Consider the following 13,897-nt stretch of genomic DNA (forward strand, 5'->3'; position numbering starts at 1 on the left):
TAAACTGGTCTGATTTTCTGAGTTCCTTTGTTCTGTGAAGGTAAAAACGCAATTGTCTATGTACAACTAGTAAATGACAATATTCACTCTTGTTAGAAAAGTTGGGGTAGAAGACTGGGAGTTGAATAGTCTGATTGACATTGGCTTCTAACTCTACCTTACATAGAAAGGAAGGATTTGTTTTTAAAGAAACCCTATCTTTGTGAAAAATAAGGTATGGGGGTTTGCAAGATAATGCCAGAATCTCAAAAATCCTTCTTGCAGAAGTAATAGCTATCAGCAATAAAGTTTTCCAAGATAAAAACTTTAGATAGCAAGTCACTGCAGGTTCAAAAGGGGGACTGATCACTGACCGAAGAAAGAGGTTCAAGTTCCAAGGAGCAGAAAGATCTTTATATGGGGGTCTAAGCATTAAAACCGCTTTGAGAAAGGCTTTGCAGAGTTTATGGGACATTAATGTTGAGTCATTCAAACCATTATGAAAATATGAAATTGCAGCTAGATGCACATGTATGGTTGAAGCAGAAGCTCCTGCTTCAAAAAGTAATGTTAAGAACTCCAAGATCTATCGATTGGTGCTGAAAAGGGATCAAGATTCATCTGCAAAGCCCTATTTGAAAACTTTTGCCACTTACTGAAGTATAACTTTGTAGTCAGAGGTTTGTGGGGGGGGGGGCTAGAATAATTCTTTGAACTGGGGAAGTTAGAGTTGAATGCCTGGCAATCAGTGGAACTGTAGAAGCCACGCAGTGAACTTGAGATTGGGCAGATTTAGATGAATTACTATGTCAGTATGGGACAAAAGGTCTGGATCCAGGTCCAGTGTCCAAGATGTCCGAATTAGTTAAGGTAAAAGAAAGGGAAACCCGACCTGATGAGGCCAGAATGGGGCAATGAGAATTATTTTGTTCTTCAACCTATAGGCTTTCTTTAGAAACTGAGATACGAGAGGAAACAGGGGAAAGGCATACAATCGACTGGGTGGCCAATCATGAAGAAAAGTGTCCCTTAGTTACTCCCCTGGAGGGGGAATTAAAGCAAAGTAGCTGCTGCACTTGTTGTTCAGGGGAGATGCAAAGAGATCGCAACAGGGCCGGCTCCAGAGGCGGAATATCTTTTCCACCACTATCGGATTGAGAGACCACTCAAGAGGCATTAAGATGGTTCTGCTCAATTTGTCTGCAATCATGTTGGAACTCCCCAGATTAGGTGTTGCAACTAGAAAGCGGTCAGATGAAATCGCTCATTTCCATACTCTGACTGCTTCTCGACAAAGAGGATAAGACCTGGTTCCCCCTTGTTTGTTGATGTACCAGACTACTGACATGTTGTCTCTTTGAATCTCAATTGTCCCTGAGGGGAGGGTATCTTGGAATGCCTGCAACGCTAAGAACACTGCCCTCATCTCTACAACACTGATGTGCAAATTGGCCTTTAATTGGGAACTTGTGTCTTCTACTGTCTTTCCCAGATAATGCTCCTCCACCTCCACCCCATCTGGGATGCGTCCATGGTCACTATGGCTTGGGGAGGAAGAGGAACAAAGGGTCTGCCTAATAAAATTTCGTTGGAGTGAAGCCGCCAACTTAGGTCTCTCTTGCACAAGTTGGTGATTAATATCGGATCGGATGCTGGCTGATTCAGTAAAGAACATTGGGATGCTAAGAGCCATTGAAGAATCTGCATGTGGAATCTGGCCAGAGGAACTAGAGTAATGGAAGCTGACACTGATCCTAGCCTTTATAGTAACAGACGTGCAGTCACCTTTTTGCTGTGAATAATCTGATTGACTTGCAATCTGATTCTTTAAAGTCTTTCCGTGGGGAAGAGACGCTATGCCTGTACTCATGTTTAGCAATGCTCCTAAGAATTCCAATCGCTGAGTTGGGTCTAAATGCGACTTTTCATAGTTTATAGTGATTCCTAACATGGAACACATTTAAAGAACATAGCCTCTTCCTTTTAAAAGTAGATGCCTGGTGGGAGCAGAAAGGAGACAGTCATCTAAATATGGAAACACACGGAAACCTTGCAGTCTGAAATGAGCTGCTGCCACTGCCATGCATTTGGTGAACACCCTGGGGGCTGTGGTGAGACCAAAGGGCATGGCCCTGAACTGGTAATGACTGGCTCCCAGCCAGAAGCGCAGGAATTTTCTGGATTGCTTGTCCATTTTTATATGGTAATACGCATCCTAAAAATCTACTCAGCACATCCAATCATCTTTGTCAAAAAACGTAAGTATAGACTGAACCTTGATCATCTGGAATTTGGTTTGTTGAATCGATTTGTTTAATTGGCTGAGATCCAGAATACGTCTCCAGTCCCCTGTTTTCTTTGGTACTAAAAAGAATCTTGAGTAAACTCCAGATCCTATCTGGTCTGGTGGGACTGCTTGGATGACTCTTGTCAAGCAGTTTTTGAACTTTTAAGACTGCTGCAGCCCTCTGACTGGGTGAAACGTCTGGTATTCTCTTCAATTGTTTTCTTTCTTTTTTTTTTGAGAAGGGGATATGGTAACCACTGCTGATGATCTCCTGCAACCAGCTGTCTGTTGTTATCTTGAGTCAGGAGGGAAGATGCAGAGATAATCATTCCTCGACTGCCTACAGAGGACAGCAATCAAGCCTCCTTTCAGAACTGCTGATAAGAGTTGCCAGGGAAAGAATCCCTGGAACCCTGATTGAGCAGGCCACCTCTGCCTCAAGCACAACATCTTCCATTTTGACTTCCTTCTCTGCCTCGGGAGAAGTCGTTGGCTCATGAGTCTTGGAAAGGCCCTTAGGACTTTCTCAACCATAGCTTTACACTTCTCTGGTTCTTGGAGTAGGGCCGTTGAGGAGTGGAGATGCGCATACCCAAGGCAGAAAAGGTCTTTCCATCCTTCTCACATCTAGCCAGGGTATCTTTAACTTTAGGGCTAAAAAGGGATGTTCCATCAAAAGGAGCACTGACAAAAGAAGACTTAAATGGCTCCACAATCTCACATAAGCGCATCCAGGTGCGTCTCTAATTGCTACGCCTGAACCCACTGCTCTCGTCGTCCCTTTGGCTGTGTATGCAATGAGCCTCATGGATGAATTACAAACAGAGTCAAGGGTTGCTAGATGAGAAATCACCTTTTCTATAACCCCTTCAGGTACTGCTCCTGTCAGAGTATCTGAAAGTTCTTTTATCAGATCTCATTGAAGTCTCGTGAAGTGTGCCATGTAATTCAAGGACCTTATCACGAGCATATGCACGCTTTCCAAATCTATCCATCATCTTATACTCATTATTAGGAGGATGAATAGTAGGACTTTAATCAGCAAGTTCCTTTTTTGTGGCTGCCGCTACCACCATAGCATCAACTGGTATTTATTTTGCCTAATGTTGCTGATCTTGGGGAGCTGACAAAATACAATCTGGTCTCTTCAAATTGGTTTGATACAGTCAGGCATATTCCACTCCCACTGAGCAATCAGCTTAATCAGATCATCAGCAGATGGAGAGATCTAGGAGGTAGAGGGTCAGGTGTGGAAAACCTCTAGGTATACTGATTCTTCAGAGGAAGGTTGAAGGGAATCCAACCACCCCTCTGTTTCAGGATCTCAAGAATGTCACTGAAGGAGACATCTTCCAGGAGTGACCTTGAGGAACCTTCCCCTTCATCAAAATCAGTATCTTCAGTGAAAGATTCTTCAGGGGAGTCTAAGTGCTTCCTCTTGCACTTTCTCTTCAGAGGTACCTCTTCAGTGGGATGGGTTGGAGAGGTATCTGAAGAGGAGATGACCGCAACAGTTGGATCCTGAGGCTTCAGCACCCTCTGTTCCAGGGTAGTGGCTGGAGGAAGCTCTGCATGAGGGGAAGGGCAGGGTTGTAGGTCTGACAAGAGTGGTGTCGACTGAGTGCCTGCAGTGGACAATGCCCCCTTCATAGCTTGGAAGGCTGGCCCACCTGTAGAGGAGTGGAAGCCCGGAACTGAAATAGACTGCTTCAGAAGCGAGGTCCCACGCCACGCAGAAGCCGCCTCTAAAGCCAGTGTCGAGCTAATGTGTGCCGACGCCCAGAGAGACATGGACTGCTCCGACAACCCCAGAGCAGATCCACCCCCCCCCCCCAGAACCGGCAAAGAAGCTGTGACCCTGGGTGATCTCCGGTTTCTACAGAACCGAAGAGCTCAAGGTCATTTTTGGCACCAGAAAAGAAACTCTGATCGGTACCGAGTCAGTCAAAACAGGGATTGTCGGAACTGGGAACTCTGTAGGCCCAGTTGAGGTCAAAGGAGGAAAAGTTACTGGAGTCAAAAAGGGTAAGTTTGCAGAGCTAGGATGGCTGAGAACCATTGAAGAGAACAATCCCCTTGTCACCAACACCTGATCCACCAGCCTCAAACTATCAGATTCTGTGAGACTTTTGGTGAAACAGACCGAAGAAACCAACAGGGATCTTGGTTTGTCCAAGAAGGGACTAGGAGGTCAGTCTACGAAGGGATCCGCTGAAGGACAGTACCTGGTACTGGGTAATTCTTTAAAGAAACTGTTTCGGTTCCGAAATAATTGGAAGAGTGACAGTATTGGACGGTGCCGAAACAGTCAGTGCAGATGCAGACACTGACGGCACCAGTGACATGTCCACTTTCCCAGATGGCACAGAAGGAACTTTATTAACCGGGGATTTCTTAGGCACTTTAGATAATGGTGCCAAAGATACTGTCGGCACCGAAATGCTCCTGTTCTTAGAATGTTTTGATGAAGAAGAAGAGGGAGAGCTAATACCCATTTTAGACTTAGGCAAATCAGATATGGCCTTATTGAAAGCAGTTTTAATAAGAACCTTCAGGATCAGCTTATTTTTTTCCTCTCAGTAAGAGCCCGGAGAATGAAGTCATGACAGATGGCACAGCCTTCTTGGAGGTGCACTGGGCCCAAACAGTACACACATAAGGAGTGTATATCAGAAATCGGTAATTTACATTCGCACTTCTGACATCTTTTGAAGCCATAAGTTCCCTTAAGTTTGTCAAAAGTTTCCTTTTGTCAGCGGGGTGATTCATAGCTCAAAGCGACCGGATCCTTATGACCAGAGAAGGCCCTTTCCACAATTTGGAACACTGAGGAAATCAGAGAATCTCTCTCCAGTTCCACAGGAGCCAAGGCTACTAAAGAAGAGAGGGAAGGCATCTCTGAGCACTTGGTTCCCGGCAGAATCGGACCTCAGCTATCCAGAGTTGAAGCGCCGAGAGGAAGAGATGGCTCCAATAAGGTTGGAGCCAAACTACTCCCCTGGGATCCAACAGGGACATCCCGAATTACAGACCCGCTGCGATCCGACAACATCAGAGCACAGGAAGTCAGGACGACGGTTAGAGTGGAGGATGGGTACCCCCTCATATCCAACCCCAGCTCTCTCGGTTGGCTATGATCCTGAGACTCCAACACTGAAGGACAAATTGAAGAAAGAGACTGAACTTGGAGGGAAACACTCCCAGATCCCAGAGTCGAAGGAGCAGAGCAGACCTCCAACTCGATCTGAGTCTTGAGAATTTTTCTGATCCTTCTGTCCACGTCAACCTCTGAAAGGCTCCTAGCAGACCTGAAAGCAGCCACTGACAGGGGCCTGGAGTGCCTGATGGGTGTCTACTGCAGCCTGTGGGAAGAAGCAGCTAGCTGTGGGATCCGCAGACTTAGGATCCGAGGTGGAGGGAGTAGCTTCAGGAGAACTGGAAATGATTCAAGTACCGGTTGGATCTGAAGAGTGCTTCGGGTCCACTGGAGCAGATGTGGGTCTGAGATCCAAGTCTGTCGGATCCGAAGGTCTTGGAATTTTGGAAGGTGGCTCCAAAATGCCCTTAAGGACTTGTGATGGTGCATCCTGGAGTGGGGAGACCCAGCTACACTCTTGGAAGGGGTTTGAGCCCCTGGAGAGGAACTTGAAGCAGGAAGGAAACCCTTAAGAATTAACTTATTCTTGCAGTCGGCAATAGCCATATGGCTGAAGCTGTCACAGATAGAACAAGCTGACCGTAGATGTTCAGGTCCAAGGCAATAAACACACAAAGTATGTGTATCCAAATGAGGAAATTCTCAGCAGCATTCGGATACCTTTTGAAACCGTCAGGTTTATCTGACATGATAACAGCAAAGAAACAACAAAAAAACACTACATGCAGCAAAAGCACTAAAACACTATAGCAGACCTAATCAAAAATAGCTAAACCACAACTTTTTTTTTTTTTTTTTGATATCAAAGATAATCACAAACAACAACAGGGAAGAGCTCACAAAACAACATTGAAACAGAAGACAAAAATCACAGGCAAAGACCAAATGCCAAGCAAGAAAGAGTAAAAGGAAGGAAAGAAAGAAAATCCTAACCATGCACTGCTACAGGAGGGGAGGAAAAGGAACCGAAATGGCACTTATCTGAAAAAATCCGAAGAGAAGAAATAGTAATCCTGCTGACAAAAAGGGGTACTCAAGGCTCGAGACTCGCAAAACCACGTCTGTCACTGCTGGCAGCAAACAAGATCTGAGGAAGTTAAACATGGGAAGTGGGAGGAGCTCGAAACTTGGATCCTACTCTGTAAAAATGCGGCTGAGTTGGATCTGTAACCCAACCATGAGGAGGAATGAGAGACAACATCAGATCAATCAGGTTACTTCAAGATGTATTTGCAATATGTTGTTAATTTAGAATTAATAGAAGTTATAACGAAAAACAGTACAGTAGACTTAAGCACAAGTTCCTTTTGTAGAAAATATTATAGGAAGAAATAAACAAGCATGATAAATGAAAGGAATTTACAATATGTTCAGAAAACAGAGGAAATCAGGGTTTAAAGGGAAGGGGCTTAGTGCAGGAGCAGATCCAGGACGTAGAGAGGTATTCTTTTAAAGAGGTTGTGAATGGAGAATTCTTTCTAAGTATACTTAATTATCTAAAGGCAGTAACAGCAGTGTTTGCAACTTATTGCTTATAGTTATAGAGCAAGGAGCAAAAGTGATGTTAGGAAAGGCTGAGCAAGGCGACATTAGTGAGGATTCTTTGAAATTAAAGATGAACAAATCATAAAGAGAACCTCCATCACACCACATCAAGCACAATGATACCTATACTAATGTTAGCATTCTCTCTCATCTTCCTTGCACATATCACGTCCTTCCATCACCGACTTCATAACGACCAACTACTTTCTCATGGCCCACATAATCCTACTCAGCTCATCGAAGAATTATTCAGCATTTCTTTCACTCTGCTTCATACCACTTCCATCCAATTGCACAAAAACACTTCTAAAAGATAAGCTTCTCTGACACAAAAGTCTCACAAAATATAAAATGAAATGGAAATGTCTCTGTATCAACTTCCACATCCTTCCAAGTGGTGTCTTCCACCCAAACTCTGGCCCAATTCATACATCACTAAATACTAACACACAACCCTCATCAGATACCTCAGCACATATACCATACTTCACATGGCTCAGAATACTCCACACCAACCTAAGGAGTATCCGCAGTAAACCCACTGAAGTCCATGCCAGGATACATTAGCACTTCCCCAATATTCTTAAGCAACAAAGAAGTCTTTCATGGGAAATTAAAGATGGACAAAGCACGCTCCCTGCTACAATACACTTTGAACAGACAGAATACAGAAAAAAGTTGGCAACATTGTTGCAATCTTTTAAAACAGTTTACAACTTTCTCAGTTTCTTTCTAACATACCACAATTTAATAATGCAAAAATGATCACCTCAGTGCTTAAACTCAACCATAAATCCATAAAAATCACAGTCATCTATAAATCCACAGGTAATAACATCTCTGCTATTGAAGATATCCTATGCTGGGTTAAGTTCCACAGGAACCAGTTACACTAGGTGATTGTAACACTAACTGGTTGACAAACTCTGACAGCCCTACCAGTACCATGAGGCATAGTTTTACCAAACTTATCAACTCTCCAACCAGATATGACAAAACATCCAACAGAGAATCCACATTAAATTGGATCCTCACAACTATGCATTATAAAATTACATAATATAGAACCCTACCTAATACACTCAATGATCACCTCCAAACATCTGCCATAACATATCACAACCACGGAAAATGCGTATCTCTACAATCACATGAGAAATCTCTCTAGGTTCAATACTGAATTTTACCTCAGCACTAACCTAAGCCAACTGGAATCAAAACCAATCCTGCTCCTTGGTTAACTAGACAAACAACACACCTCACAAAGCAGGACAAAGTATGGACAACCTAGATACACAATTAAGACATACAAAAACATACAACAATTTAGATTTCTTTGAATCCAAACTAAGCACCAGGTTAAGTCCCCCCCTATCTGTTCAACCTGTGGTCCTTCTGGGGGTTACATTCATAATGCCGAATAGCCTCAACACCGGACACAAAAGTCTGAAATTGAAAATGCCAACAAGACAGAGACAGAGCAGGGATTGGTGCTTTCCCATTTCCCCACTGTAGTACAATCTTGGACTTGGTATATATAATAAGCAGGGGCTGTGGGGGGTGCAAGCTCCCCTGCACAGAATGTCAGCCGAGTATTTTTGGCAATGTGAGTTTCAGTCTTTTGTGTTCAGGATAATGCTGTTCAACGTTATGAATGTAATCCCTTTCTGAACATCAATAAGAATTTTAAATCCTGGCATGTCATTCTAACCTAACCCATCAACACCTATTCATATCATTAATATTGTTCCTCAGTTCAACACCCATTTCATATTGACAGTAACCTCAATAATAGTAATAGGAAAACATCACTAATCTGCAACCCCCACCTCTAATAAATAACCATTAAAAACGTCTCTTTCCAACTAGTACACATTTCTACCTTCAAGAGGTACTGCCACACTCTAAAACCCAGTATTAGATTTATACCAGATACTTGCAGAATATATCAAGATTGCTGACGACGCCCTTCTTAACCACTTTCTATGAAAATAACCTATTCCATCAAAGAAAACTATGTTTGAGCACTGCAGAAAAATATTTTAATCATACCTCTACATAAAGGTGAATCATCCACAGAACATTCTAACTATACTGTCTCCCCTATCCAAAATCATATAAGAATATATTCAATCACAAATTATTTTTCATTTATTTATTTTATTGACTGGGAAAGCCCAACTAGGACAGAGCCTATTTTCAGTGGAGGTCCAGGGAGACATGCTCCAGATGCATGTCTTTGGAATGTGGGAGGAAACTGATGCGCCCAGTGGAAATCCACGTGAACGCAGGGAGAACATGCAGACTCCACACAGAAGGCACCCCAGCTGAGAATTGAACCGGTGAACCTCTTGCTGTGAGGCGACAACATTAACCGCTGCACCACTCACTGCCCTCAAATACATTACTGAAAACAATTTCCTCTTTCTGATACAACATGGTTTTCGGCCCAATGATGATACCACCACTGCCCTTCTGAGCTTTGTTAACACTAAACCAGTTCAGAAATTCAGGCTACATGGTGGTTACACTTCTTCTAGACCTATGTAAAGCTCCTGATGCAGTCATCAAAAACTACTACATAAACTCTCTTCCCTAGGCTTCATAGATTCATCACTTTGTTTGTTTCAGTTATTTTTCAAATAGGCTGTAGACAGTAAAATGGGACAATTACTTTTCATCCATTTTACCTGTATCAGTAGGAATTCCCAAGGATCAATACTTAGCCCATTACCCTTCAACGAATTTATCAACAATTTCCACACAGCAACCACAGAGGCCTCCATAGTCCAAATCTGTAGGCAACTTGACTTTAATCTGCTCTGCCAAAGCCCTCTCTCTCTCTCTGCATTGTAAGATGGTCTAACTCAGAAATTCTTTACCTCCATTGAAACTTGGCTACACAACTCTCCAATTCATCTAAACACCCTCCCCCTAAAAAACAAATAAGTTAATAACCTTCATTCCTAAACACACTACAAAAAAGCACTCTTCTTCATAACTTCAGCTAACAATAAACAAATAGAAGGAATATCTCATACTAAATTACTAGGTTTAATTATAGACAACCAGAAGAAGTCTGACCAACACATACCACAATCAACTGACAAACCCACCAAAAATCGGTAACCTCTACAGAGGACAACCTAACTAATACAGCAAGAAACAACAGTGCCACAATTTTTATCTTATTCCATCACTCCTCTACACCTCTCCATTTTCAGTGATCTTAATATATCTCGTAAAATAAATCTCTAAGAATTCTATAACAAAGTCTCAAAATTTACAGCTAACTATAACTACAAAGCTTGCCACTGACTAGGTGCCTAGCACATAAATACCTAAAGCAGATTGAACTGTCATCCTCTCTGGCTTACTCCCAACTAGCCACAAACTTATCTATCCAGTAATACTCACCAAACAGAAACTTGTGATCAGGTTATAAACTACTACTGCCCATAACCAAATCCAATAAGTCTGCAGGTGACTTGCTCTATTCTAATACTATGGTATCCTTCTCTTGCTAAACTCTCCCAATTCAAAAGCTTATACTTTTCTCCACACTTATCTTTCCTTCTTTAATCTCATACCTTTCTCCCACATCTTCATTCTCATATTTCTTACAATACATTGCCCACAATATATACTCAAAGCACCTATCTTGCCTTAATTCTAGCTTGCTTTCACAATCAGTAAAAAGTTGATCACGTTAACACAAACCCACGTTGCTACACTCTGATCCACCATGCTCCCTCTCCAGCTCTTACCGTTACCCTTAACTTACAGCCACAATTTCCTCTTTCCTATGCGGTGCAGACTACCTATCATAGCACCTACACCACCTACTTAGCCTCTCAGGACAGCCTGCCTTTTTCAAACATGGTTTCAAATCTTACATGCGTATTGATTAAATGTTTCCAATGAAAACTATTATAATATACAATGTTATTTAAAATAACTTATTGTACTTTTTTCTGTAACGTTTTTAAAATGTGTGTGCAAAAACTGTAATTGGAACAACTTTTCATTCTCTCCATTATAGTGGGTTCCATGTACGTAAAAATGTTAATTATATATCTTATTGTCTGTGACACATTTCAGAGGTTTCCTCCCAAAGACTCTGAGGAAAAGGGGGTTTCTTTAGCAAAGTTGAACTTTCCTGGCAAACAAATGCAAGTAAATAAACGTTCATACCTTTCAAGAGTATGGAGGGCGTCCGGTCCAGAACTGTTGTAAAGACTTCAGCTTTGAACATTTAAAATCTTACCTTCCTGCCCATTCTTTTACTGGTCAAAATGCAAATGAACCAAGAAGGGCTTTTGCCATCTTTAAGCAAGCAAGCACAGATTGCAGTAATTCAGTTAAAATTGTTTCTGTAATCTCAGTTCCACCTAAGAAGACAGTGACTGAAACTGAAACTAATTTTCGAAAAAAAAAAAAGAAAAAAATGTACTCTTGATGTTTAGGATGTCCCAAATTATAGGAACACTTATCTCCATTCTGAGAGCAGGACAGATATGGGAAAGCAATTCTATTTACAACCAACCAAAAAATTGCCAAAGCACCCGGCTTCCTTAATGTTAAAGATGTTAACAATACCACAATAGAAGATACCTTGGCATTTGGCTAGAACAGTACAAATTCAAATCACATGCAAAAAGATCAAAACACTACTGTTCTGGGCGAACAAGCTTTCACCTTTTCTGTCCAAGCCAGCCACATCTGCCATTGGCAAAATAATATTCTTATCTCAACTCGAATACAGACTACCCATTATAGCTGCAGCCTCAAAAAAAAAAAAAAAAAACACCTTACAAACTATCTCCAATAAAAGCTGCCGATTCATTACTAACTCCCCCAATAATGAACATCACTTTAACTCTCAGCAAAGCTAAATGGCTCCAAGTACATTTGAGAGCCAGCCTCATACTAGGATGACTAATTCACAAAGCCCTTTCTCCTGAGACATTGCCCCCTCTCACTCAAACATATAATCCCAGGGGTATGTCTCAAGCTCAACCTACCCTACTAACTTTATTGCATTGACTGTGCATTCTCCATCCTAGCACCTAAACTATGGGACTTCATTCCTCTCTCAGTCCAAGATGTCAAAAAAATATAGTTGTGTAAAATCTTACCATAACAGTAGATGTCCTTCTCTTAACTGTTGCAGTATTCTACACCTAAGGGATATCTCCTGCCAAGGATAGCCCAATGTCCAACCAGTATACCACAGCCTTTAATTCTTATACACATCGTACGTTACATGTGTGCTCTCCCCACTCAAGCTGTAGAGCATAAAGGACATATATACTCAGAACTGAAAATGACGTTAGGGACAAGGATAACATGTGCATCCAGAAGGAGAAAAAGGAAGAGGAAAATGAGCCCATTGGCCAGGATGACAAGAAATGTATAGGGCAAGAAGTAGAACAGAGACGTTAGTAAGGAGGAAGCAAATACTGCAACAGTGAAGAGAAGAAACATCTACTGTTATGGTAAGATTTTACACAACTGTAATACGTCCATCCATATCATTGTTATTGTATTCTTCACCTGATGGAGAATACAACGCTCAAGAGGAAGCCTGGGATGACAAAGTCCCAGAACAGCCTTCTACAAACCTAAGCAGGATAGCCCTGGCCCTGAAAATAACATCCAACTTGTAATGCTTAGAGAAAGTATGAAAAGAGGACCAAGTAGCAGCCACAAGGATAGAACTGATATCTGGACCCTTGAAAAAAGCATGAGAGGAGTCAACTGCCCTAGTAGAATGCACCTTCACCAATGAGGAAAGACATTTACCATGAAAACAGTAACAAAAGGAAATTGCCTTAGAAATCCAGGAGGAGACAGTTTGCTGTGCAGTGGTTAGTATGGGTGGTGCAGTGGTGCAGTGGATTAGCATTGTCACCTCACAGCAAGAGATTCTCTGGTTCAATTCTCAGCTGAGGTGCCTTCATTGCGGTGTCTGCATGTCCTCCTTGATTATGCGTGGGTTTCCTCCAGGTACTCCAGTTTCCTCCCACACTCCAAAAACATGCGTCTAAAGCATTTCTCCCCAGGACTCAGCTAAAAATGGGCTCTGTCCCAGTCGGACCTTCCAGTAAACAAATGCTAAATAAATAAATAAGACAGCCAAACCCAAAGTCCCGGGATGAAAGGAAACAAAAACCTTCTCAGACTTGCAAATAATGTCAGTTTTATCCAAATAGTATCTGAGTTGTCTATGCAAATCTATGGTGTGAAAAACCTAACTGGCACACCGCAGAGAAGGAAAAAAGGAAGGAAGATGAATAGACTGATTACTGGACAATTCATTGACCACCTTGGTAATAAAAGAAGGATTAGTACGAACAGACACACTGTCTCTATGGAAAACTAATAAGGGAGGAATAGCCATGACAGCCTGAAGTTCGGACGGTCTCTTGGCTAAACTGACAGCCAAAAGAAAAACAGTCTTCCAAACACTATTTTTTTAAGGAAGCTGAAGAAGTAGGCTCAAAAGGGGTCTGAGTCAATTTTCAAGTACAAAACTGAGGTCCCAGGATGATGGAATAGGCTTCCTGGGAGGCCTAATATGAAGGACGCCTTTAAGAAATTTATTGACCTCAAAATTAGAGACCAGAGAAGAAGTCAATGGCAGATGAAGAAACTGCTGACAGGTGAGCCTCAGCTGAATATACCAACCCAGCATGGAGCAGATCACACAAATAAGACAGAACCACAGGAATCTCCACAGACAGGGGATCCTGATGGCGAGAGAGGCACCAGAGAGAAAATCGCTTCCATTTGGACATATACGATTTCCTAGTAGTGGGTTTCCTGGCCTCCTGCAGAACCTGAAGCATGTCCTCAGAAAAAAAGGTGCTTGAAAGGGATCAAAACCCTATCACCTACAGCGCCACCTGAAGAATGGACAAGTGAGG

This window comes from Protopterus annectens, chromosome 5.part1, assembly GCF_019279795.1.
Source record: "Protopterus annectens isolate FY-2018-M chromosome 5.part1, PAN1.0, whole genome shotgun sequence".
In the NCBI taxonomy this organism is placed as follows: domain Eukaryota; kingdom Metazoa; phylum Chordata; order Ceratodontiformes; family Protopteridae; genus Protopterus; species Protopterus annectens.